The sequence below is a fragment of the Neoarius graeffei genome, chromosome 8, assembly GCF_027579695.1.
Source record: "Neoarius graeffei isolate fNeoGra1 chromosome 8, fNeoGra1.pri, whole genome shotgun sequence".
Lineage (NCBI taxonomy): Eukaryota > Metazoa > Chordata > Actinopteri > Siluriformes > Ariidae > Neoarius > Neoarius graeffei.
This window is the reverse complement of record NC_083576.1, coordinates 83,774,507-83,797,994: the sequence shown is the minus strand read 5'-3', so window position 1 is coordinate 83,797,994 and position 23,488 is coordinate 83,774,507. Positions and strand designations below refer to the sequence as shown.

Below are 23,488 nucleotides of genomic sequence, written 5' to 3'. Positions count from 1 at the left end.
CCTTAAAGGAATACGCCAACCCCGAGTGAAATTGAGGCAGTCCCTGCAGTCCCTCGAGTTGGATGAGTGAGCCAAAGCGTTTTGTAGCCGACCCAGCCATTGTCCTGATCTGGAAACGTCCCGGTTAGCTTAGCTTAGCGTAGTCGCTGTAATCCGGCGTGTCCAGATAGCATTGTCGTTGCAAAAGTGAATCAAATAACTCAATATTTTTTATAATTATTTCTCATGACCTGTACATTCACATCGAGTACACATATCAATGCAAATTAACACGAAGGGATTTACTAGACCAATTTATATCTGGAACTATTTTCGGCCACAGCACAGGCAAAGCACCGCTGCAGGCGCAAAGACACCACGCAGCACCTGAACACCCTGGTTTCCCTGGTAACACTGGAGTATTGACGGAAGTTGTGGTGCTGCGTGGTGTCTTTGCTCCTGCAGCGGTGCTTTGCCTGTGCTGTGGCCGAAAATAGTTCCAGATATAAATTGGTCTAGTAAATCCCTTCGTGTTAATTTGCATTGATATGTGTACTCGATGTGAATGTACAGGTCATGAGAAATAATTATAAAAAATCTTATTTGATTCACTTTTGCAACGACAATGCTATCTGGACACGCCGGATTACAGCGACTACGCTAAGCTAACCGGGACGTTTCCAGATCAGGACAATGGCTGGGTTGGCTACAAAACGCTTTGGCTCACTCATCCAACTCTAGGGACTGCAGGGACTGACTCAATTTCACTTGGGGGTGGCGTATCCCTTTAATAAGTTAACTTTGGCAAATGGTGTTATACTCCCGGATCCGTGTTCTATCAGTGAGTGGGTTGACGATGTTAGAAAGTGGCCAGATATTCAGTGGCTGGATATATGTACCGTATTTTTCGGACTATAAGTCGCACTTTTTTTTTCATGGTTCAGCTGGCCATGCGACTTATACTCCGGTGCGACGTATATATGTTTTTTTTTTTTTTTTTTTCACCGCGGAATAACTGGAGCTGATGCTGAGTCTGACGACAGCCACGCAGAAGAAGAGGAAATGGCACTTCGTCTGCCGCTGGAGTTGGCAGAGTTGCTCAGAAGCGACACCGAGGATGAGGAATTCAATGGATTTGCTGATTTGGAGTGAAATCGTCATCTTGATAAACTTGATTGACCTGTGTTTATTAATGATAGGCCTATAGTTATTTAAATAAGTTATGTAATGATTTTAGGCAGTGCTTAATTTGTGAAGTGGGAGGTCCCGGAATGCAGGAGGTGGGTGGGTCCGGCGACTCAAAAAAAAAAGGCGGGGGGTGGTTTACTATAACTTTACGCACACGCACTTATTGTGTGTGTAAAAAAAAATAATAATATCAGACATTATGATCTTAGAAAACGCTTTAGTGACGAACAGTTACAGACAGTAATATGTCGTGATATTATGTTCTAAAATATTTTTTATTAGGCTATATATTAAATTATATATTAAATTTATCTTCTAAAATAACAGACTGTACTCATATCACAACCGGTTTATTTCACCATTGGAGATCAGATCACACAAGACATGAGTTAAATGACTCATTTTAAGGATTTAAGTAGGGTATTTAAAAACAGTGCCAGCGGGACTTCGTGGCTCAGGTGGGTAAGGCGCCATACCATAAATCCGGGGACCCGGGTTTGATTCCAACCTGCGGTCATTTTCCAAGCCCTCCCTGTTTTTCTCCTGCTCATTAAAAGCAGTGCCAGCAAACATAAGTGCAATCAATTCAAGTAATAGTTAAGAAATAAAGGGTTTACAAAACAAGTTGGAGAATTCATTTTAAAAATTTTAGTAAGCTTTCTTGTTTTTTTGCCATTTTTTCCAGAGCACAAGCTAATGGCTACAAAAAACCCGGTGTTCTGTTGAGCGGAAGTATACACCCCATGTCCCCCCCCCCCCTTCCCCTTTCGCATAGATTTTGTGGATGTCATAGGAGAGAAATCAACAACAGATATCAAAATGAAAACCGAACACTAAAATTTTTATTTACTTATTTAATTTATTGTTTGATTTTTTTCCCTTTGTGATGGTCACGGAGGTGATCTGATCCATTTAAATAGCTGCTGGAACACCGAATGAAATGAAAATAGCTGCCGGATCCGACAACGGAGGTTACGGATCTTGTTCCGTCATGTTCCGGCTCAAATTAAGCCCTGATTTTAGGCCTATAGGCTATTGAATAACTTGATGTTATGGTACATATTCAGCCAGTATTCTCTGGGCTATTATAAATGATTTTGTTTTGCATTTTTAAAAATAACTCTCCTTCCAAGATGAACTTTATTCTTCGTCTCTGATGTTATGGTGTTAATGGTCTGAATAACGTTTAATGTTTTTATCTGATATGACATTAACTGGCAGGCGCACTTTCTGCCTGTTTTTTTTCTCTGAGCGGTTGTTGTTGTTGTTGTTGTTGTTGTTGTTTTCACTAGACGGTTGTTTTTACTACTGTACCTGTCTTTGGAGATGATAGACCTATAGCCTACTTGACCTCTGATTTGATGAAATAAAATTTGACAAAAATGAAGAATGACACTCCTCGATGATGACTACAGTTTTAATAACAAAGATGAAAGAGCCATGGGGCGATAATAAGCCCTACCGGTAAAAATATTCTAAAAGCAAACTGATTAATGCATCAGTAATAGGCTACTAATATTAGTTACAATAATAATATAGGCTATTAGTAATAACAATAGTGATAGTATTAAAGATAGTAGTAGATATTTAAAATAATCAGATTAGGCTACTTACAGGGCAAAGGGTGCGTTATCACTGCTCAGCTGTTCGTTTATTAAATAAACAATGCAGTCGCGCAGTAACCACGCGCCACTTATCAGATAGAATCACAGATTCTATGGATAGAATAACCCTTCAAAAAAGTGCGACTTGTAGTCCGGTGCGACGTATATATGTTTTTTTCGTCTTCATAATGCATTTTTTGGCTGATGCGACTTAAACTCCGGAGCGACGTATAGTCCGGAAAATACGGTACATACTTGATTGAAAAACCAAAAGTGTACACTATGGACAAATTATGAGCCTACAAATCGCTAGATGCTTACGAGTATGCGTCTGTGGTCATGTTCAGGAAGTCCAGTACCATCAAATAGACGCAGAATTTTGTGTTTTAAAGTCAGATGTGCTACCAAGTCAGAGACAAGAGCACTATGTACCAAGCGTGGGTCATCATCAACCATCAAGAAAACTATGTCCTGACTGGGAATTGCACCTGTATGGTGGGGTAAGTAGCACTAGCCTATTAGCAGCTATTTGTTGTTGTAGAGTCTTAGATAGCAGCTAACTGTTCAGAGGTACGTTTCCCAAAACCATAGTTGCTAACTAAGTTAACAAACTTAAGCTTGCAACTTTGTTGGTTGCAATGCAATGTCCCATTGCCTGGCCAAGTTAATAACAGGTTAGCAAAACATAGTTTTTGGTTTTGGGAAACGCAGTATGTAGCTGCTAGTTATGCAAAGATGAATTATGCTTCTGTGTTGTCCTTTCAGTTGGCTATTACTCTCCATTACATATCAAAAATCGTATGCCTTGCAACTTTCTCATAACCAGGGTTTGAAACTAACATGTTCATGAACACAGTGACAACAGTCCAGTCCACGCGTTTAATCGCCTGCATCCACAGCCGCCGTCTGTTGCTCTGAAATGGGTGTGATCCTTTAGGAATCCTATAAAACTTTAGTCCACCAGTGGAATAGCGATTCGTACAACCGTATAGGCAACAACCAGACATGTTGATGCTGAGAACAGTATGTATCCACGTTTAAATGATAAGTAGGCTAGTCTGTCCCAGAATCAATTGGGAAGCTTACTGCTTCTGTTACCAGGGTGCGTGTGCAACTGTTTGATCACGTGACGCTGAAAAAGGGTCTATATGACTGGTAGTTACTAACACTGGCCACTAGGCGGTGTGTATGACTGGTAATTACTGACACTGGCCACTCGGCAGTGTGTATGACTGGTAATTACTGACACTGGCCACGAGGCGGTGTGTATGACTGGTGGTACACGTCCACAGACAAACCACAAAAAATTGACTCGATGGGTTTACCATTTTTTCTTAGGTATGGTGCTCCGCTCATAATACATAAAGCCCTGCTCACACTACAGCTCGCAATGGGTTTCTGAATATTTGGCGATGAAAAATTGGTAGCATCGCCACCAATCGTGCGATGCAAGGCAGATGTTCTCCGAGTTTCACGAGGTGTGTATCTGCTTCGTGAGTGGCCCAAAATGTTGCAAAAAAATGTCAATGCATGCATTGAAATTTGGTGGCAATGTTTTCGTCAGCAAACTAAGCAGCAAATACTCACGGATGGGTTTGGGAATACTAACTGAAGCTCAGAGAACCTTCTTTGAGCCTCTTGAGATGTATTTGACTCGAATCCACGTCCCCAGTGCTCACAGGAGATTGATCGGCATAGCCTAATCTTCCCCGAGACTTAAAAAGCGCGTTGTGCACGCTCTTGGGACCCAATTATCATGGAAAACGCCTGATGCTGATTTGAGCACAATCAGGACGTGCATATCAGGATGCTGTTTTCACAGAGGCTTTTGTAAAGTATTTTGTCAGGTATGTGGCGTTTGACAGATGTCAGTGCAAGATGCATGTTTGTTAGCAGGTGTAATGTTTACAAAAACAAAACACAAATGAAACCAGAAGCAAAACAGAAAGCAGAGTATTTAACCAGAGTCATAATCATGGCTAGAAACAACTGTGACACTGATGATGATACTTCGCAAAGTTTCTGTGAAAACAGTGTCCTCATATGCATTTGCACTCAAATCAGTATCAGGTGTTTCTCATAATGACTGGGTCCCACGATCACGCACAACGCACTCCGTGAGTGTGCGTGGCCACTCAACCTGAACCAGACTCAAGTGTGCAAAGATGTGACAGTCAAGTGTTCGCCTGCTGTGTGACCACAACTTTTAGCTCACCTGTACGTTGTCAAGCATCGCCACCAAAACGCCTCATTTTCATCTATAACCCATCACAAAGCATTGTGAGCTGTAGTGTGACCGTAGCTTAATGAAAAAGGAAATCTGAAGTCTTTTCTGAATAAGTGTTATTCTTGTTTGATCTTTAGCTGTATGAAGACGTGAAAATTGAGATTTCAGATGGAGGGACATCCGAAGTGTCAGGAGTCTGTATGAAGAAAGAGGAGACACTGGAGTTGAACATCTACAACCATGAAAACAACCTCGAGAACCCACCTGAAGTTCTCACCGTTCAAGAGGAATATCCTGACAATAAAGGCTACCTCTGTACGAGATCAGGAGCTCAGTAACACTCACTGATTATTCTATCTGACACAGTATCTAGTGCACTGAAAGTATAATAGTGGGTTATTTGGGATGTAGCCTCTGTTATAGATAATTTAATCACCAAATTATGAATAAATGAACTTGCATGGTTTTTATGTTTTTAGAGAGTTTAATATCATACGTAGGAGTAAGAAAAACTACTGGTAAATAATTTTTTTTCTTTAAATACATACATTTAAATAGTTGCCCCTACATTTGCTCCAGAACAACACTGGTTTCCAGCTCCATGGATGTCAGGGCTCGTGCAGGTCCTTGAATTCCTTGAAAATTGCTGGAATTTGAAAACTCATTTCAAGGGCACTTGAAACTCTTTGAAAATAGGAAGAATTCCTTGAAAAATTGTAAATACTCCTTGAAAAAAATACTTAAATTCTTCCCGTGTATTTAGGTGTAAGAATTAAATTAAAAAGGAAAAATTAGAGAATATAGAAACGATGACATGATTGTCATTTAAAATGAACACTCTGGGCTTCCTGTGTTTTCGCACATGCACTTTGGTTCTCTGGTGCCATGTTGAATTCTCCTGTTGGGCGTGCAGGCGTGCACAAGGAGAGAGAGAAAGGCATGCAAAAGGAGAGAGAGAAAGAGCGCATGAACCAGGATGTCAGTGATGAAATTTTCGCTATGCAAACAAGAAGGAGACGTATACTAGAAGATTCATCTCAACTGAAAGAGAGTGTTGACAAGCTGATGGAACTACTGTAGCAGAACAAGAACGCAAGATAGTGCATGTCACGAAAGCCAACAGCTTCAAGAGGACAATAAAGGATATGGAACTCGAGGCTAATGAAGTAAACGATAAAATTGAGGTGCTAAAGAAGCTCAAGCGTTAACGTTTTTACTTTTGAGTGAACCAAATTGCTTAGCCGCAATGGTTACATTGCTATAACACAGAGACAGTTTGTTGCAAACAAATTCTGCCGTATACAGTTTTTTAGAAAGTTTTCCATGTTTAAATTTGTCGTTGAGATGTAACAGATTTCAATTACATCAGTGACTGTGTTTCTAACGATTGTTTTCGAAATCTGTTTTAAAATATAACAAGTGAAAATAAAAGAAATGAATAAAATGTACCACCTGTGCAAAGGCCACGTTTTTTTCTAATAACAAACGAGACAAAAGGCTCGGCTACCAAGCTTCGAACCATGAGCGACTTTAACGATTGTAAATTCCAAAACTAAACACCTCAAAAAGCAAAGAAGACTAAATATAAACACAAACTATGTCGATATCATGGTTTTGAAACTGGTTGTGGAGTATTTTGGAAAGGTTTTTGCAACCCAAAATGCCAGTTTTCCCTCATTCAAAAGTTCAATCAAATGTTCATTATCCTGATTGTACCCATCGTGATGTGGCCCTTGAAAATTTTGATTTTGGTCCTTGAATACTCCTTGAAATGTCCTTGAATGTCTTCACAAAGATCCTGCACGAACCCTAGATGTAATTATTTACAATATATGGCTAAAGTTTGTGCACCCTGACCATCACACGCATATGTGGTTCTTCTCCAAACAGTTACCACAACATTAGAAGCACACAATTGAATGTTTTTGCAAGCTGTAGCTTTCCAAATTCTCTTCACTGGAACTAAGAAGCCAAAACCTGTTCCAGCATGACAATGTCCCTGTGCACAAAGCAAGCTCCATGTGTGTTAAGTTTGGAGTGGAAGAACTCTAGTGTCCTACACAGAACCCTGACCTTGAACCTACTGAACACCATTGGGATGAAGTGGAACACCAACTGCACCCCAGGCCTCCTCACCCAACATTAGTGCCTGACCTCATGAATGCTCTGGTGGAAAGTATTCCCAGAATAGTGGAGCTTAATTGAAAAGCAAAGAGGATTGAATCTGGAATGAGATGCTCAACAAGCATTTGTGTGTGTGATGGTCAGGTGTCCAAATACCTGTATACAGGTTTAGGGGAATACTGGTGGTGCATCATCATGGTATCATAGCTCTAGGGTTGTGGATTTGATCCTGAGCTCAGATTATTGTCTGTGTTGAGATTTGCATGTTCTCCCCATGTTTGTGTAGGTTTCCTCTGAGTCCACTTGTTTCCTTCAGGTATGGGCAAATAGGCTATGCTTAAATTACCACTAGGTGTGAATGAGTTTGTTCACGTGTGGGTGCATGATTCCCTGCAGTGGACTGGCGTGAGTGTATTCTGGTTTACTCTTGAAGTGGGTGTTGCCTACACGTTAAAAAAATTGTATTTAAATGCCACTGGAAAAATGTGTAGATCTAGAAACGCCAGAAGTGTCAGCATGCTCAAATAGGGAAACGAGTGGTTTATTTATTTGATTGATTGATATGTAATTTTTATTCTGCACACATTTAGACCACTATAGACTCATGCACACCTGCAACATGTCATAGCAATGACTTCATGAATTTTTTCAATGACAAAATTGAAAATATCTGACAAATTTTAAACTAATAATTTAAGGCCAGACAAGTAGAGTAACTCTGTAGTTAACAATATAAATGATTTAACAATTAGAATATTTTACTCCCCTTAGAGAAATCGAACTAATTTTCATTAATCTCCACATCAAAATCTTCAACTTCTGTACTAGATCCCTTACCTCTTCAAACAGATAATACCAGAAGCAATTGAACCTCTTCTAAAAATAATACATTCTTCCTTTAGAATTGATTATGCACCCAAATTCTTTAAACTAGCAATTAGAGCCCTGCACTCCCGCGGGACCCGCTGCAAAGCAGTGCGGCACGGGACAAATTTTGAAAGCTCATTGCGGGCGTGGGCGGGACCGGAAGTGCACATATGCGCGCGCGGGCGGGAGCGGTGATAAGCTGCAGTCCCGCTAACTAAAAACGTGTTTGAAATAAAATTTATAAATTATTAATTTATGTCTGTCATATATAATTTGTGCCTGATATTTTATTTGGCATTAATAAAAACATTTTAAGATGCCTAAATTTGCAGAGAGAGTCAGATTGCCAGATTGAGTGAGGAATGGCATCTTAAAGGGGTCGTGCGGTAATTTCAGCAATCAGGCTATATCATGTGTCAAAATGTCGGGTTTGGTGGGTTATTCAAGCCCCTCGGTTTCCCGCGATCTCAGTGTCACGATGCGCCCGCTACAAGCATTTAAAGTTGACGCGCACAGCCAAATTTAGGCAGCCAGCTGTTAACTAGGTCAACTTATGTGTGACGTCATACCAGTAACCTCCCTTGGGTGATGCTGGCCTGTCGCCATGTTTTCTCTATAGCGTGCGTTTACCAGAGTTGTTTACATTGCGGATTTTGTGGATTTATTCAGTTTGTGGATAGTTTTGAACACTCAAAACACTATGAAATGATGTATTAATATTCTGTGATACAAAATGCCTAATCGGTGTATTGTGTTTGGCTGTAACAACGAACACTGAACACTATTTGTGACTCTTGTTATCAATGGATCTGATTTCAAGGTCATGGCTAGGTATTGATAGAAAAATATTTTTTAAAAAACACGTTTTAAGTGTTTCTATGTATCCATCATTAATTGTACAAAATGATTTTCATACATTTATGTATTTATCATATCTTTCTTTGTCACATGAAATGTTGTCTTGATAACATATGTGGCACATAATTTTAGCAAATGGATGACAGAAGATTAATTGAAAGATTTATGCCACAGAGCTGCCTTTAACTAATAATTATCACTTATTACTGACGATTGTACGTTTACTAAACAATACAATACAAAGCTCAATACTCCCAGCCTATAACATACTGAATATCAAGTTAAAATCAACCGCAATAAAAGGAAAATGATGAAAACTGGAATATCAAGGGGTCTACTGTATCAGAAGGCCCACTGCATTTCGCGAGATCGCAAGCTGTCAAGTTGCTAGAATTCAATCTTTCTAGCTATACTTTCACCCCTACAGCTATCAGTATTACACATAATCATAGATTAATCATACAGCATTCTAATTCAAGTGAAAATGGTCTTTAAAAATACACACAAGTAGTGATTTAGTCAGAGAAACCAACCAAAACAAGTCTTCAAGTCGCCGGTCTTCTTCATTCTCGTCTTCGTTTCTGTCGTCGTCAGAACTGTCCTCATTTTCTTCTGAAGATGAGTGCTCAGGTTCAAATCTGTAAGGCTGGATACCACCAGGACATTCAGCTGTCAAAATCTCTACTTGTGGGCCATTTTCTTCTTCTGTATCGGTAAAATCAAAGCTAATTTCCTCAGCATCGCTCCTATTTTCTGGTGTGTCCGCCATTGCAACTGCACTGAGTGGTTACTGGTATGACGTCATGCAGCTGTTCCATTGACCGAGAGGGGGCGCTGCGAACGCGGGAAATTTCAAGTGATGGGCATGACCAAATAAGGACCGATTACAACCGCGGGAAGCTTTTGAAAAATCGACGGTCAATTTATTTTGAATCTCGAAAGCATTCTGGTGCAGAATAATGCGACTTTTATCGCCACTGCATGACGTCTTTAAATTTGCCATTGATCACCCTAACGGGAAATCCTTTGATCACTCTAATGACTCGCAGTTCACACCCAGCTAGCAAGAGAACCATGAGTGAAGTAATTTACTGCTTGCGTTAGTCTACAACTCTAATCAGAGAGACAGGTTACACAGTGACGGTAGGCTTGACTCAATGCTATCCCAGAAATCCTTCCTGTAATATGCAAATTTGGCTGTCCAATCAGAGGCGGCCAAATTTGCATATTACAGGAAGGATTTCTGGGATAGCATTGAGTCAAGCCTACCGTCACTGTGTAACCTGTCTCTCTGATTAGAGTTGTAGACTAACTCAAGCAGTAAATCAATTCACTTCTCTTACTAGCTCTGCTTCGCAATAAAAAAAAAAACACCATTGGTACAAAGCAAGCCCATTCACTTTTTTATGCTGATCAGAGAATTACAATGGTTTTTCATGTGATAAAAATGTGCGATTCGCGATTAAATATTTTAATCGCTTGACAGCACTAATTATTATTATTAGAGACACTACATGCTGAATTCAGAAACAAGGTAAATAATAACAAACGTGAACGTGAGCTGTAGATAATGTAGGTATCATGCTGCCATCTTGTGTCTAAGAACTACAACTCCCAGCCAACTTCCGCGTTGACTACGTCCCGCCTGGGCGGGATCACGTACATCATTCCTCAGGTTTCACATAAGAGACTTGGAAACGCCATTTTCTTTGTCTCTGGTGTCTGAACTCAGTGGAGGACAGACCATAGAGGGACGCTCACCATCGGACCGTCCGAAACCACGACTCTTTCCTGCAAGAGACACGTTTTAGAACGTTCTCCTCCTTCTTCTATCCACCCTTGATCACGGTGGACTCCGGAAACGCGCGCACTCTAACTCAAGTGAGTTATAAACCAGTTCTTTCAGTTATTTTTTTAGTACGTACTAGACTGCAACCAAAAGGCAGTTTATTGGTGTTGGGAGCGGCTGGACCGTCCTAACCCTGCCTGATCAGAACTTTCTTCTCACGAGCTACGAAGATCTTCAAAGAAAACTTCAGAGCAACCGCTCTCTCGCTCTCTCTCTCTCTCTCTCTCCCCCCCACTGAAGCACTTCCACACAACCTCTGCAGCCTGCCATTCCTACACAGACTCTGCTCCTACAGAAGACGAGAGTTTTGCAGTAAGAAAAGGCACTGGGCGAAAGATTAGTCTTAGGAATTAGTTATTCACCAAGTGTGAAGTTATATTCAGGAATAAGTGTGCACACTGTATTATTGTTGATTATTATTTGGTACTATTGATTTTAATTTGGTTAATCAATAAGTCTTGCATGTTCTCTCTCTCCCCTAACATTCTAATTTCATTTAACTCAGTCATATTGTGACCTCATTAAGATTTCAGAATGTTTTGCCTCTAAAAAGGGCCTTTGCATGCTTAGGAAGAGCCCCTCCTCCTCTCCCTTTGTTCTTATAGATAAATATACCAGGCTCTGCCTGGTATGACCACATTCCTGGGGGGGGGGGGTCTTAACTACTCCCCCACAAACACGTGGAGTTAGCCACAGGAGCCAACCTCCTCTGTATCAGTATTAGATAAATACCATAAGTCCTAAGTTTAATTCAACCTTGATAGTAATTCTCCTGTTTACATTTAAAGCCACATGAACTACAGATGACTGTTTGAATGTATTTTAATCATTAATTTCTGGTTTTTGATACACACAGTTCACTAGGCCTAGCTTTTCTTTGTCTAGTTAGCATACAAAGCTAATCACCACTAGGCCTAGCCTCTTTGTCTGTTAGCCACAAAGCTAAACACGTGGCCTTAGGCCACGACCACATGGTGTCTAGTGTAGCCATATAGCTAATCACTCGGCTACACACACACATACACAGAGACCTACTCTGTTATAAAGATTTCATTCTGTTGCCATTCAATTATTAAATTCTTATTTTTCCTTTTTTTTATTAATTTCCTTTTTTTAATCTTTTTATAATAAACTCCATTATTATTGAAATTGTGTGATGTCTATCTGCTGTTCTAAATACTTTTGAAGTCGCCCACATCGCAAAAGAACTCTTAAGGTGTATGAATAATTAGATGCAGTTTGGTAAGTGATAAATTTGAATTATCAAATTTTGAACGATTCTTCAATTGATTCGTTAAACGATTCACTAAATGATTCACTTGATTCACTAAATGATTCATTTGATTCACTGAATGATTCACTGAGTGGTTCATTTGAATGATTCACTTCAACCAATTCAATGAGACTGATTCTATGGTATGATTCAATTCAAATGAGTCAAATTAAATGATTCAATAGGATTGATTCATTTTAATTATTAACCTTCAAACTTAATGAGACTGATTTCATGTAATTATTAAAGATTGATCACTTATCCAATCCTAAATACACAAAATCATTAATTACACCTACATAAGTGGTGCCCCGTGTGAGGTGATTGGTTTGTCGACTTCTTGAGTATTGTTACAGCAGATTCAGTACTGCTAAGGCATGTCCCCAGGTGTGTTAAAACAGGAGTGTGATAACCATATCACAAATTCTAACAACCTATTGATAACTTAGGATAAGAGAACATCTCCAACCAATTAAACCTTGTTAATTGATTAATTACATAGTTAATGTTAATTAATAATAATTGATAATTGACCCATTGATTGGTTAATTACCCAATATCCAATCTAAAATAAAATGGCATCCCCTCGTGTCTCAGAGACTGAAGACAACGAGCAAGATGTGTCCCTTTTTGAGGTCATCGCAGACCTCATTCACTGCTCTGACTCCGATAGGGCAACCATTAGGGGCATGAGTAGGCATGATTGCCAAGCTAACATAATCAACTCAATAACACAAATGAGAGATCCAAAGAGAACAACAATCAGTGTCCAAGATGCACTAGGTAAACTATTCCTGTTACACTTCCAGGATACTGATCAACAGATCAGATCCCTGCGCGGAGAGGTTGACAGGCTGACCATCAGCAACGCCGAGTTGACAGCCGAGGTCAATGATTTATCTAGGGAGCGTAGCCTCTTGAAGGACTCCCTCGATGAGTGCGCCGAAAAGCTAGAGAAAGCCGAGAAAGGTGCCGGAAGGGCTGTCAAGGAGCAGAACCCCAAAGAAGGGTGCAAGGGGCGTGAGAGACCCCTAACCATGCGTCAAAGTTTGAAGCGGGAAGAGGCGTCCGAACTGGACACCGCAGATTACCTGGTTGAGCACCAGGCATCCCGCCAACCTCCATCAACTCGCTACACGACTCCGCCGTCGTCTAGCCAGGGTGGAGTTGCCCTGCGCTCATCTCGAGCCCAGGTCTGTAGCACACCCAGGTCAGTGTGCTACAGCTGCCCTGATCCACCTTCGGGTGAATCAGATTACGACTCTTGTGCGGAACGGGGGCAACTCCAGAGTAGCTCAGATAGTGAGCACTCAGGAAAGCAAAGGGGGTCGCGTAAAAACATGCACCAAGCCCTCCGCATACGGCAAATTGACCTACTTGCCAAAGATATCGAGCGATTCGATCCCGATAATAAAAGAACCAACATAAATGATTATTTACGAGAAATTGACCGATGCCTGATGGACCTACCGAGAGCCACAACGCGAGAGAAGCTTAAACTGGTCTGGAAGACCTCCAGTAGTAGCGTCCGTGCCTTTTTAGAGACACTACCACCAAACATTCGCGATAGTTATTCGAAACTTCGCAATTACATGCGGGAAGAATATGCGCCGTACACGGATGAAACCTCCGCGACGTTGTGTGCAATACAAATTAGGCAGGAAAGGTCTGAGGCGCCTCGTGAATATTATAGATGGCTACGTACCGCCTACTTCCAGGGTAGCAATGCACCAGGTTTAGAAGAAGATAGGAGTTTCAAATCCCTTTTCTTACATAACCTCCACCCAAGTGTGCGGACTCAAGTCACACTGACATGTCGACAAAATTGCTACTCGATGAAGGAAACTAGGCAGCTAGCCCAAATGACCTGGGAGACCATTGTCAAAACCGCAAACGGAAACGATGATGAACCCAGAGTCCTTAGCCTCCAAGGTGAGGACAAGCCCCCGCTAACCTTAGAAGGAGGTGAAGCACCGAAAGGGGGACCCACCTGGAAAACTCCCGGTCCAGCTGAGCCATCACCAAGGTGAGTGGGAGAATCAGCAAGGTAAGGCCAGGAGAGACCGATGGCAAGGTCATAGTGACTATGGCAACCGCCCATCATGTAAAAAGGGTCACAAGGAACAAAACGGTTGGCAGCAAGACCGTCATCCCCGCTCTGGCCAGAGATGGCAGGAGCGTTCCGACCGTAACACTAAACGTAGAGGTAGAAATGAACAACAGTGACTCGGACCAACCTGATGAGTCCCACTCAGAACTGGACTCTTTGAAGGCCTGCTTGGCTGAATTTAGGAAACTGTTACAGGAACAGTCAAATTCCTCAACCGATAAAACCAAAGAGCCCGAGAAAAATGACAAAAGCTACCCACTGGCATGACTAGGCCAGGAACCACAAGTAGATCTCGTGAAAGGGGGAGGAGATCCCTCTGAAACAGCAGGCGAGGGTCAGGATGTAGGGCCCCCCCTGGTGGCGAAGGCAAACACACAAAACGCACCTCTCACGTGCGCTAAAGTCTTCAGCACCATCTCTGACACACGGCTCTCACAAGGTGACCCAATCCCAACCAAGCCCTGCAATATAAACTTAGTCAGCTTTACACAAAATCCCACAGTCGTTGGATCCCACAAAACATGCACAAACTCGTTGCAATGAGATTAGTGCGAACACTGATCAACCAAGTGCCACACGAGATCAAATTTCTGATGAACTTCAGTTCATGTCTTTGCACACTGAGTCCGGTGTCGAAACACCCGACATCGCGACTCCCCCTAGTGGCCACAATTCTTTGAAAAACCTCCCTCTAGCCATCGACACAGACACCCATTTCACTGTTGGTGTAATGGCTGCGCTGTGGAACATGTTAGGCGTCGAGGCGAAATTCCATATCGCGTACCACCCTCAATCCTCTGGTCAGGTTGAGCGAGCCAATCAAACCATTGTGAGCACGCTGCAAGAGTATGTCACCCCCCATGGTAAAATTTGGGATGTGAAACTTCCCTTGGTGCTAATGGCCATCAGGTCCACCCCTCAGCGCACCACTGGAGTCACACCTTTTGAGATGATGACTGGGCGAGAAGTGGTTCTTCCCCCGCATCTCCTATACGAACCAGAGGCCATGAGCGTCGCAACTGCATACACCGCACATCAATATGTCGCTGACCTACGACGCCACCTACAGTCAACCTTTATAGGTGCCCAAAAGAATCTCGATTCGAGTGTAGGACACAAAGCCTACTATGCCCGAATCTTAGAGAAGTTCCTACCATCCTGGTTGAGACCTTTCGATCGTGGGAAAACCGTTCCCCGTCGTGTATCACATTAGGACACCCCGACCTAATCAAACGCTGTCATATTGATGGGTCCATAATAATCGAAGCAAACTTTTTGAACAGTCCTCACTCCAAAAGGGGGTGGACGATAGCTAGGCCCATCCTGTCTACTTAGCTTGTATGCGTCACTTATCTTTAAGCGTACACTAACACTCCCGATCATTTTTATCAACCCAATAAAATAAAAGAAAATCCTTCTGTATGTTACAGAATGGACTCCCTCGGAATCCTGTGCATCCTCCTCGCCTTACAACTGAGTCAGTCAAGTGAGGTGGTGGAGCCTGGCCCCCCAGCTGGCATCATCCTGCAGGAGGCTCCTGGACTCCTTCTTACAAACTGTCGCATCTACACTCAATGGGTATACACCCAACTAGACCCATGGGCCGTATACCGCAAACACTTCAGGTCACTGATACCTTCGAGCGACGATAACGGACCAAATGGCGAGATATCTAATGTAGTTGTACACGCTAAATGCACCACTACCCACATGCTAGAACAGTTACAGAAATTCATAGTCACCGAGGAAGAACTGAGTGGTAAAACACGTCAGAAAAGGTTCCTCGGGGGGTTAATTATCGGTGCATCTGCCATTGGATCCTTGTTTTCTATTGGTCTCTCTGCAGCCAACACAGTCAGTTTGAATACGCTGAAAAAGGAAGTTAGCATTCTGCAAAAGGAAATGCCAGAGATCCGAGAGAAACTGCTTATCCAACAACACGAGCTGCAGGGCTTAGGCAGATCCCTGCAGGGAACTATACTAACCGTTAACCTGCATACTGATCTAATCCATAACACCATGCAGACTGTAGACAAATTGTCTGAAAGAATCAAGAACGAGATGAAATATGTCAGAGAAATAAGGGATTTAATGCAAGACCTGCTTAGAGAAGTAGGTGACTCAATCAGTTCCCTGAGTAGTGGCAAGGTCCCATCGTATCTCACACCCCTTAGCTTGGTGGAGAATATACTACAATCCACCACTACTACTAACATGCATTCCTCGCAAATACACCTGGCATAGAGTCTCGGCAGTGCTATCCCCATTTTTGTGAGTCCACAAGATTTCGAGATAGGTTTCATACTAAATCTACCCATCATTGAGAGAAACAACATATATAGACTCAAGTCTGTCCTCAACGTAGGTTTCTGGAAGGACAATGTCCGTATACACATACAAACACCACCCATGGTAGCATACCATGATGACAACCCCTCTGTCTATTTTATTCCCAACCTAGAGATGTGCACCTCCACTAAAGACATCCACTGGGTCTGCCCAAGCAACCCATTTATTAGAGACACTACGGATCACCTGTGCGGTCTGAGGGCAAAAGCGCCCGAACAAAAGTATGTAGGTCAAATGTCCGCAAAGGACGAGGATATGGAAACTAGAGTAGAAAGAGCTGGTAGTCGGTGGGTTGTTAACACTCCGAAAACTGAAATCTTGATGTCATACAACCAGCACCACACAGCCACAAGAATGAAAATCCCAAACCAAACGGTGTTCCTTAGTGTACCACAGGGAGCCACCATTCACATAGATGACATCACCCTACACCATCTTAGTACTGACAGGTACGATTCGGAAATTGAGATGATAGATGCATTTGAAGGTTATGATCTGGAGATCGGTAACACCCTCCAACAGCAATTGCTGGTTGAAGGGACCAAAACGGTGAAATTTAGTGTAGATCAGAATGGAATTTCAAGCATAGTCTCCCAAACTCGGATCCGAGAGTCACTTGACCTAGGATCTATCATAAGTCTGATTGTTTTGGGACTTCTTCTCTGTGGCTGGGTCTTTTCTGCTGGTATCGCATGCATGCTACACAACCGAATAGCGACGCTATACGCCAAGCTGGATAAAGGACTCCTGACAGCTTCGGCCATAGTAGCGCACGCTTTCTGGCCAAACCACCTGTTGCCGTTACCGTGCCAGAAGATTAGGTTAACACCCTAACCACTAACACTTCTTTTCTCTACTCCACTTCCTCTCTTTCCTTGTTTTATTATTTTCTTTGAGTAGGAAATGAAGTATATATGTAGTGTTCACTGAAATGAAGGATATGTATGTAGTCTGCACTGAAATGAAGTATATATGTAGTCTTCACTGGAAAAATATGTAACGTTCACTGTTTGAACTTTGAGGTAACCCTAATCTAGTTAGATAGTGATTATATGCCCAGGTGCCTATGGTGACTATATGCTCAAGTGCCTCTACCTTCAACTGTCTCACTGGAACTCACAAGTTTACACAGTCTTCACAGGACACCATGAACTGTGCAGAACAAGTCTACCTCAAGGACTATGGACATGGCGATGATACGGTACGGTGCTCTCAGTACTACGACTCCGTCATACCCCTGAGACCAAAAGGGGGAATGTAGGTATCATGCCGCCATCTTGTGTCTAAGAACTACAACTCCCAGCCAACTTCCGCATTGACTACGTCACGCCTGGGCGGGATCAAGTACATCATTCCTCAGGTTTCACATAAGAAACTTGGAAACTCCATTTTCTTTGTCTCTGGTGTCTGAACTCAGTGGAGGACAGACCATAGCGGGACGCTCACCATCGGACCGTCCGAAACCACGACTCTTTCCTGCAAGAGACACGTTTTAGAACGTTCTCCTCCTTCTATCCACCCTTGATCACGGTGGACTCCAGAAACACGCGCGCTCTAACTCAAGTGAGTTATAAACCAGTTCTTTCAGTTATTTTTTTAGTACGTACTAGACTGCAACCAAAAGGCAGTTTATTGGTGTTGGGAGCGGCTGGACCGTCCTAACCCTGCCTGATCAGAACTTTCTTCTCACGAGCTACGAAGATCTTCAAAGAAAACTTCAGAGCAACCGCTCCCCCCCCCCCCCCCCCCCCCCCACCGAAGCGCTTCCACACAACCTCTGCAGCCTGCCATTCCTACACAGACTCTGCTCCTACAGAAGACGAGAGTTTTGCAGTAAGAAAAGGCACTGGGCGAAAGATTAGTCTTAGGAATTAGTTATTCACTAAGTGTGAAGTTATATTCAGGAATAAGTGTGCACACTGTATTATTGTTTATTCTCTATTATTTGGTACTATTGATTTTAATTTGGTTAATCAATAAGTCTTGCATGTTCTCTCTCTCTCCTAACATTCTAATTTCATTTAACTCAGTCATATTGTGACCTCATTAAGATTTCAGAATGTTTTGCCTCTAAAAAGGGCCTTTGCATGCTTAGGAAGAGCCCCTCCTCCTCTCCCTTTGTTCTTATAGATAAATATCCCAGATAGCAGAGGGTCGTTGATTCGACGTGGAATCATCGGCATGTTCTTCGACCTATACGCCGTCGAATCACCGTCGATCACCGACGTTGATTCAACACCGCTTTGCTCATACGAGTTTCCGTTGAAACGACGTTGAAAAGTGGCTGGTGGTCGACAGAGAATAGACCCCCTTTCACCCTTTATTCAACTACGTATTTCGGTCGATTTATAGTTGAATTTTCGGCGATGATTCATCCAACTTTACTTCCTGTTTTATGTACAACAGGAAGGCTACAAATTAAGCAAAACAGGCTAAATTAAACTAGCTAACAATAAAGCATCGGGGCTCTTGCCTAGGATGAACACACACATGCATACTTCAACCATGAAAGTGAAACTTAATTTATATCAATGTGCGTAGGCTACGTCCTGTTTTATGTACAACAGGATATAAAAATGCATGCAACAATGCACCTCTCCTAATGTATGTCAAGCTATCTAATGAGGCATAACTTTTAACATTTATAAGGAACAGAACACACTTGAACAAGTTCTTAGAAACATTTTATGATTTATTTATAATTGTGGCCTATTCCTCCTGCGGCGCAGACCTGTACATGGAAACAGAAAAACATAACCAAAATTAATTTGATGCAGCATTGATAAAGAAAGTCAGCAATAGGCTATGGGTTTCTAAATGCCACCCTACCTCATTATTTGGACATGGGGAAAAACTATATTTAAAATCCAAAGAGCGATGGAGGGAGGAAAATTAAAACAAAAGAAAGAAATGAAATATAGAGTAGAGAATATTTGATAAAATTAAGGATGTTTTTATTCAGTAAACATTTAAAAAAATGTTTTACAACACTCTAGCCTAGTGACTTACCAGTAACAAAATAGATTTGAAGTATTCAGATCCGCTCTGCATAAAGCAGCTAAATCCTCTCTCTGTCTCCCGGCAGAAAGCTCCTTGGTTTGCTTGTGTCTCAATCACAGCTGGTATTCTGGAGAAAGACTTCTTTTCACCTTTCCCATCAGCTTTGTTAGAACCATAACACAGCACAAAAGTTTACCATTGTAGGTTTATGATGAACCAAGTGCCTCGTGGGTTCACATACCGCGCGCTGCCGTTATTTCCCCCAAATCACGAGTTTGTTGGTCTTCCAATGTGGCGCAGGGTTTGTTTACTTCCGGTTTCGGGTGACGTCAGTGAAAGGGGTCTAATGGGGGCATTACCGCCACCCACTGGATTGGGGTGTAAAGCAGTCTGAACAAAACGTGTAAACATAAACATAGGAGAAATGAACCCGTTTTTCTAACTCGTCCTCACTTAGTCTACTTTTCTTTTTTGATTAGTCTGGATTTGATATTGTAAATTTAAATGTGAATCAATGTATATTCATCGGACATGAACAAATGAATAAATCTTGAGTAATCTTGAGGCGTGTGTGTCCGGGGCGCGGTGTCGCGGGGGGGGGGGGGGGGATCGAACGAACCCTCCGATCCCCCCTGGCTACGGGCCAGTTGCTCATCCTACCAATGTTGAAAACTGGCCGGCAAAAGTGACGATGGTTCAACGTCGTATATTCAACCTTCTCTGACGGTCGACAGATCAACCTTTACCCACGTTGATTCAACGGTGATAAATCGACCCTCTCAGACGGCGGAGAAATCGACGTTTCACGGCACCGTTTCAACGTTGATTTTCTGACGTACGACGGAAACCGACCATTCTGACCAAAACTCTACGTCGTTTCAACGACCCTCTGCTATCGGGGATACCAGGCTCTGCCTGGTACGACCACATTCCTGCGGGGGGGGGTGTCTTAACTACTCCCCCACAAACACGTGGAGTTAGCCACAGGAGCCAACCTCCTCTGTATCAGTATTAGATAAATACCATAAGTCCTAAGTTTAATTCAACCTTGATAGTAATTCTCCTGTTTACATTTAAAGCCATATGAACTACAGATGACTGTTTGAATGTATTTTAATCATTAATTTCTGGTTTTTGAAATATAGTTCACTAGGCCTAGCTTTTCTTTGTCTAGTTAGCATACAAAGCTAATCACCACTAGGCCTAGCCTCTTTGTCTGTTAGCCACAAAGCTAAACACGTGGCCTTAGGCCATTACCACATGGTGTCTAGTGTAGCCATATTGAGGTATTTCACTCACGTGACCAAGTCATGTGATGCTGCCATTTTGGACGGCACGGCTCGAATCAGTTTGAATGCGAGGAAGGCGACAAACGAAAAACATAAAAGAAAAAGGAGCGAGATGCAGAAAACACCTTCACTATCCAGCAACGTAGGGCATTTATAGGGCGAGCAGAGGGAGAGGTATTTGCAAAAATTGAGGTTAGCAGGCTTAGAGAACGACGTTTACCTGCTTCCACCAGGATTGTTCACTGACAGCTAAGATTTGTTCACATTTTCATTTACTTTGGGTACTCAGGATAAACAAAATGTTATTAAATGTCATTGAAATAACTTCTTAGTCTGTTGAGACATGGCCCGTTATAAGTTTTTCCTTTACTGTATTTACTAGTTTACTGAGCGCGCTCCGGGGCTGGCTGGCTGGCGCTAGCTAGCTAGCGCTCCAGGGCTCGCTGGCCGGCTAGCTAGCGCTCCGAGGCTCGCTGGCCGGCTAGCTAGCGCTCCGGGGCTCGCTGGCCAGCTAGCTAACGCTCTGGGGCTCGCTGCCCGGCTAGCTAGCGCTCCGGGGCTCGCTGGCCTGCTAGCTAGCGCTCCGGGGCTGGCTGGCCGGCTAGCTAGCGCTCCGGGGCTGGCTGGCCGGCTAGCTAGCGCTCCGGGGCGGGCTGGCTGGCCGGCTAGCTAGCGCTCCGGGGCGGGCTGGCTGGCCGGCTAGCTAGCGCTCCGGGGCGGGCTGGCTGGCCGGCTAGCTAGCGCTCCGGGGCGGGCTGGCTGGCCGGCTAGCTAGCGCTCCGGGGCGGGCTGGCTGGCCGGCTAGCTAGCGCTCCGGGGCGGGCTGGCTGGCCGGCTAGCTAGCGCTCCGGGGCGGGCTGGCTGGCCGGCTAGCTAGCGCTCCGGGGCTCGCTGGCTCAGTAAACTAGTAAATCCAGTAAAGGAAAAACTTGAGACTGAAAGGTTTTAACAGTCATCCAAATGACTGAACGTAAACATTGCTACAGTAACATACCAGCTACTGTTGTTGACATTAGCTAGCTTGCCGTCCAAAATGGCGGACACTGGGGCGTCACGTGACCCTGTGACGTCAGGTGAAATGCCTCAATAGCTAATCACTCGGCTACACCCACACACACACATACACAGAGACCTACTCTGTTATAAAGATTTCATTCTGTTGCCATTCAATTATTAAATTCTTATTTTTCCTTTTTTTTATTAATTTCCTTTTTTTTATCTTTTTATAATAAACTCCATTATTATTGAAATTGTGTGGTGTCTATCTGCTGTTCTAAATACTTTTGAAGTCGCCCACATCGCAAAAGAACTCTTAAGGTGTATGAATAATTAGATGCAGTTTGGTAAGTGATAAATTTGAATTATCAAATTTTGAACGATTCTTCAATTGATTCTTTAAACGATTCACTAAATGATTCACTTGATTCACTGAATGATTCATTTGAATGATTCACTTCAACCAATTCAATGAGACTGATTCTATGGTATGATTCAATTCAAATGAGTCAAATTAAATGATTCAATAGGATTGATTCATTTTAATTATTAACCTTCAAATTTAATGAGACTGATTTCATGTAATTATTAAAGATTGATCACTTATCCAATCCTAAATACACAAAATCATTAATTACACCTACAATATTTATGCTCAAATCCACTCAAAGTAGGGGGCGGGGCACCATCACGCTGTGTCAAGACAAGAGCTTTCCTGAGAAATAACGCGAACGTCTGCATCATGCGGGATTTGCGGGCGGGAGCGGGACAAAATATGGCAGATGCGGGATTTGCGGGCGGGAGCGGGACTGAAAATCATAATTCTTTGCGGGCGGGAGCAGGACTGAAAAATCCGACCCGCGCAGACCTCTACTAGCAATTGTCAAACCCCTGATTTAAAAAAACCTGACCTCAACCCCTGTCAGCTGTCCGATTATAGGCCAATATCAAACCTCCCATTTATCTCCAAGATCCTAGAAAAAGCTGTCTCACAGCAGTTATGCTCATATATCTACACAGGAATAACATCCATGAAATGTATCAGTCAGGATTTAGACCTCATCATAGCACAGAGATAGCACTGGTTAAAATAGTAAACGACTTACTGTTGGCATCTGATCAGGGCTGTGTCTCCCTGCTTGTATTGCCTGACCTTGGTGTAGCCTTTGAAACCACTGGTCATTCCATTCTCCTGGACAGACTAGAAAACGTTGTGGGAGTTAAGGGAACGGCCCTCTCCTGACTCAGGTCTTATTTAACTGATCCCTATCAGTAAATGGTGATTTTTCTAGACATACTGAGGTGAAGTTTGGTGTTCCACAAGGTTCTGTATTAGGTCCACTGCTTTTTTCTTTATATATATGTTACTTGTGGGTGATGATATTCGTAAGCATCGTATTAGTTTCCACTGTTATGCTGATGACACACAGTTGTATGTTTCTGCAAAGCCAGATGAGAGACATGAGCTTAATAAAATTGAGGAATACGTAAAGGATATTAGACATGGGATGCTTATTAACTTCCTTCTGCTGAACTCTGACAAGACTGAAGTACTTGTACTAGGACCACATGCAGGTAGAATTAGGTTTTCTGATGACACAATAACTCTGGATGGCCTTTCTGTTTCTTCACGTGCAGCAGTAAAAGACCTCAGTGTAATCATTGACTCCAATCTTTTTTCATTTGAAATTCATATCGATAACATTACCCGGATAGTTTTCTTTCATCTCAGAAATATTGCTAAGAAATATAATGTCACTACATGATGCAGAAAA

The 23,488-nt window shown here is 42.6% G+C and overlaps 1 pseudogene; it reads left to right on the top strand.

Moving 5' to 3' along the window:
* LOC132889949 (uncharacterized) overlaps nucleotides 1-23,488 on the top strand; it is a 189,210-nt pseudogene that overhangs the window by 4,657 nt on the left and 161,065 nt on the right.